Source organism: Sciurus carolinensis, chromosome 8 (assembly GCF_902686445.1).
Source record: "Sciurus carolinensis chromosome 8, mSciCar1.2, whole genome shotgun sequence".
Lineage (NCBI taxonomy): Eukaryota > Metazoa > Chordata > Mammalia > Rodentia > Sciuridae > Sciurus > Sciurus carolinensis.
The window spans coordinates 98016264-98021578 of record NC_062220.1 but is presented as its reverse complement, the minus strand read 5'-3'; the positions used below and the strand labels follow the sequence as shown (position 1 = coordinate 98021578).

Below are 5315 nucleotides of genomic sequence, written 5' to 3'. Positions count from 1 at the left end.
AACCTGTAAACACCCCACTTGTCTCCAGGTCCTTATTAGAGTCCCCAGACAGAGGCGGCTCTGCCCCAGGGTGGCCCCCTGGCCCCCTAGGCCCTGGCTGGCATCCCAGATGGATGCAGACACCTGCAACCAAGCCTGGAGCCTCCCTGTCAGTGGACCTCTGGGCGGTGGTGACAGCAGTAGTGGCGGGGTTCTGTGGCAGTGGGCAGCAGGTCACTGGCAGTTGTAGTGGGACATGGCAGCAGCTGCAGCATCTGTGGCTACAGGGGCAGTGTTACCCAGAGAGAAGACCTCCAGGTGACCTCTGGGCCGCAGCAGTGGTGTTGGTGGCAGCAACATTTGCAGTAGTAGTGTAGGTGGCAGCTGGGCCCGGTGAGGGCAGAGGCAGGGACCTCGGCAGCAGTGGCCTCTAGTTGTATTTTTTTTAAATGTTGAGTTTTGAGAGTTCTATGAATGGTCTAGATAAATACAGAGTCTTTGTCAGATATATGGTTATACTTTAAAATTTTAAAATATATATGAATAGTACTTTAAAATTTTAAAAAATTATATAAGTAGTACATGAATGCATCCTCCATTTAAAAATGGTAAGTAAGACAGATGACTTTAACCCTCACCAGGCACACTGACCTATAATACCAGCTATTCAGGAGGCTGAAGCAGGAGTATCACAAGTTTGAGGCCAACCTCAGTAACTTAGCAAGTCCCTGACTCAAAAATAAAAGATAAAAAGGGCTGGGGATGTAGTTTAATAGTAAAGCACCTCTGGGTTCAATTCCTGGTACTGAAAAAAAGAAAAATAAACTCTCAAATTCTTGCCTTTTCCATCATCATTCCATGTAGCCATTATGATGCATTTAAGGTTTATCTGTCTAGATCTTAAAACAAAACAAAACAAAAAAAAACTGTTCAAGGTGTATGTGTGTGTGTGTGTATGCATTTGGTGTTGTTTTTATGGGTCTTACACAAAAGTTATCATACTGTTTGTGCTATTGTGCAAGATGCATTTATTTTTTGGCTCAATAATATTTTAGAGCTCTCTCCATGTTAAATACTTCTAGTCCATTCCTTTATACTGCTGTGTAGTAATGCACCCTTAGACATTTTGGTAATTTCCAGTGTTTCTCTATGTAACCAGGGCTGCAGTGTATCACCTTGTACTGGAATCTGGAAACATGTGCAATTATTTCTACAGAGAAGGTATTGAAAAATGGAATTCTGCAAGTGTGAAGGCGTGTGCTTTCCCCAGGTCTTTAGACAAGTTAGGCAAGGGCTCTAACACTAAACTATACCTCCAAGCCTATTTTTATATTTTAATAGGTCCTGAACAACTTGCTCTTCTAGATGTGTTTCTCTACACCTTGGCCACCGACCATAACATTTTTGAATGTAAGACCCACTTATTGAGCATGCCTGTAATCCCAGTGTCTTGGGAGGCTGAGGCAGGACGACCTTGAGTTCAAAGCCAACCTCAGCAATTTCAGGAGGGCTTAAGCAATTTAGCAAGAGCCTGTCTCAAATATAAAATATAAAAAGGACTGGGGATGTGGCTTAGTGGTTAAGCACCCCTGGGTTCAATCCCTGGTTTAAAAAAAAAAAAAAAGAAGAAACCATGGTAATGTACATTCATATCTCAGCTATTTGTTAGATTGAGGCAGGAGAATAGCAAGTTTGAACCCTGCTTGTGCAACTTAGTTAGATCTTGTCTCAAGATAAAAATAAAAATGGCTGGGGTTTAGCTCTATGGCAGAACACTTGCCTAGCTTGTGCCAGGTTTGATCTCTAGTGCTTCAAAAAACAATCGTTTTAAAAAGAAGTTACTCTTCTGTATCTGACCTGTCTACCAACTGCAAAGAGGGAGAATGTGTAGGTCTTGAACAAAAGTGCAGTTTAGAAAAGGACCTCTGAGAGCCTTCTACCTTCCAGGGCTGGAAGGTGTGCTTTCAGTTCATCCCTATCAGGAACCATCACAGACCAGAGAAGACCAAGGAGACGTGAGGGCCAAATTCAAGGTGGATCCTGCATTGAACCCTGAAACAGAAATGTGGAAAAAGTGGTAATTTAATAAACTCTGTAACTTAAGTAATTGAGAATCAATCTTGGTTGTTGACAAATGTACCCTGGATATGTTGCCATTAGGGGAAGTTGGGGGTGGGATATGCAGGAGCTTTCTGTACAATCTGTACAATTTTCTGTCAGTCTAAAATTATTCCAAAATAGACATTTATAAAAGACTTTGGCATGTAATTCAAGCATTGTGTGAACCACATTTGGATGCTGATTCAAACAAACCAACTGTAGGAAGAACTTTTCGAGGAAGAAATAACAGAAGTTTGGAGCTAGACTGGGTATTAGATAACATTAAGAATTATTGTTAATTTTGTTAACTGAGACAATATTATGCGTATGTACAAAAGTCATCTTGACCTGTTTGTTGAGAGTGGGTACTGAAATGCAGATGAAGGTGAAATATGGGGTTGTATGTATGTGTGTGTCATGCTGGGGATCTAACGTAGGGCTTTGTGTATGCTGGGCAAATGCTGTACCACGGAGATACACTACCAACGTATCTACCTATTTATATATATATATAGGTATTTATATATATACAGGTGATTGAAACTAGGGGCGTTGTCTCACTGAGCTACATCCCAGTCCTTTTTTTTTTTTATTTTTTATTTTGAGACAGGGTCTTGCTAAATTGCTGAGGCTGACCTCAAACTTGTCATTCTCCTGCTTTGCTAGGATTACCGACATGTGCTATAGTGCCCACTCCCCATGATTTGTTTTAAAATATCCAGAAACAAATAAAACAAAGAATGGAAGTTTTTATGGAGAAAATTGTAGAATTTCTTGGGGATACTTTAAAATGCTTCAGGAAAAAAGGCGTGGTTAGGGAAAATTATGAAAAAGTGTAGCAAAATGTTGACATTCCTGAAACCGGTTGAAAGATCTATGGAGTGTTTGTTATACTTTTCTTTCTACTCTTATGACTGATTAACTTTTCCCATGATAGAGCGCTCAGTAGTAGAGCACTTGCTTAGCATGCACAGGACCTGGATTTGAGCTCTAGCTCTGCAAAAAAAGGAAAAGAAAAAAAAGAAAGAAAAGAAAAAAAAATTCATATAGAAAGTTAGTCACATTGCACTATGAAAGTTAATGAAAGCCTGGTGTGGTGGCGTATACCTACAATCCCAGGGTTGGGGAGACGGTTGCAAGTTTAAGGCCAGCCTTAGCAACTTAATGACGCCTGTCTCAAAATAAAAAGGGCTGGGGATATAGCTCAGTGATAAAGTGCCTCTAGGTTCAATCCCCAGTACTACCAAAAAAATATAGAAAGTTAATGACTTAGTTAATCCCCACTTCTTTCTTCTTATAGGAGTTTTTCACACCCTGATGCTATTTCCCTGTTGCTTTCCAATGGTCACAGAATTTATTGCTCATCCTTTTGATATGAAGATTTCTTGTGGACTATGCACTGTTCCCATTCACCGTTCTGTCTCTGCACCAACCCTCTTCGCTCCAGCAAACACTGTGAGCCTCAATGAGCTTGTTTGCCCTGGCCCTGGGCCATCCTGGGGAGACAATGAAGAGTCAAAACAGACATGGCTGCTAACTTATTGAATCTACAGATCAGAGGAATCCTCAAATATTAATAAAATAATTGTGCCAATAAACATACAATTGCTGTTAAGTGTTGTGCAGGAGGATGCGCAGAGTTAATAGGGACTGAATTAGGCAGGGTGCTCCCAGGAGGCCTCCCTCAGAAAATTATGACCAGTTGGAAGGATAAGAGGCTTCAGTCTGAAAGACAAGAAGGTATGAACCTCATTTGTCAGGATGCTTTTGGCTTCAAGTAACAGAAACACTAACTCAACTAGTTCAGATAATAAGGAAAATGCATCCTTACATGTAAGATGTCCAGAAAGAACTCAGTGGTTCAATAATATCATCCAGAACCCAGATTCAGGCCTGGGGGTGTTGTTCAGTGGTCAGTGCTTGAATGGCATATGCAAGTCCCTTGCTTTGATTCCTAGCACCACAAAAAATAACAAGGTCTCATTTTCCTGCTGTGGTCAGTGTGTCAGCTTGTGTTGTGAGCTGGTATTCACACTGTCAGATGTTATGTGCAGAGCCAACAATGGTCAACAGAAGAGGAGGCACTACCTCCTGCACATCTGTTTTTTTTTGGCAGAAAACCTTTCCCTGAAATCATGAAGTAGGCATTTCCCCAAGTCTTGTTGGCCAGAAGCACATGACACCCAATTCTATCAATGGCAATCCTGTTAACTTAGGCCAATCAAGAATGAGTCATTTCCCTGGAACTAGGTAGAGTCTTGGACCTGTCTCCACAGAGAAAAAAGAGTGGGTTCCTGAACAAAATTTGTCTCTGCCTGAAAGGAAGAGGAGGTGGTAGGGGAATAAATGGGGGTTAGAAAACCAAAGGCATTTGCTATACTAGCCAAAGAGGAATGAAGAGGAGCTTTCCTGGCAGCAAGACTAGCATATACAAAAACCTGAATCGGGAAAAGTTACAGGGAAATGGTGTGGCTGAGATACAAAGCGCAGTGGGAGGGAGCCCAGCATAAGATGGGGAGAGCTTGCAGGCCCAGCTCAGGCAGGACCCAGTACGCCCTGATCATTGGTGTCTTGTGCTGTAACAAATTACCACAAATTCAGTATCTTAAAAACAACAGTATTTCATTGCTTCTTGACCTTTTTCATCAAGATCAAGTGTAGTCAAATAGATTATCTCATCTCCATGTAGTAAAAGGTTTCATACTTGTATTTCATATTATTAAGACAGTAATGTTGAAAAAAAATCAAGTGTAGTATCTGATCTTATTGGTTTAATATCAGATTTGTTCTCTCTCTGCAGATAGTATATTAAGTGGATCTTTGGAGTAGGGGTGTGGAATAAGAGTTTGCTCCCTCTACTCCACGCATTTGCCTGGTATCACAGTATGTCCAGGAATGGAGCAACCCCTTGAAGAAGTATAATCACACACACACACACACACACACACACACACACACACATACACACACACACACAATTTTATTATAGATCTGGAAGTCAGAAGCCTAAAATGGGTTTTATGGAGTCAAAACCAAGGTGTTGGCAGAACTGTGTTCCTTCTGGAGATGCTAGGGGAGAATCTTTGCTCTTTCCTGCTTTCCTTGGCTCATGGCACTTTGTCACCCAGCTCTCTGCTTACATTGTCCTCTTCCTCTGACTCTCTCACCCTGATCCTCTACTTCCCTCTTTCCAAGCACCTTTGTGATTACATTGGACCCACTAGGATAACCCAAGA

The 5315-nt window shown here is 41.4% G+C and overlaps 1 pseudogene; it reads left to right on the top strand.

Moving 5' to 3' along the window:
- The first annotated feature begins 4782 nt into the window (after positions 1-4782).
- On the top strand, positions 4783-4988 carry LOC124992007 (uncharacterized; annotated as a pseudogene).
- The last annotated feature ends 327 nt before the right edge of the window (positions 4989-5315 follow it).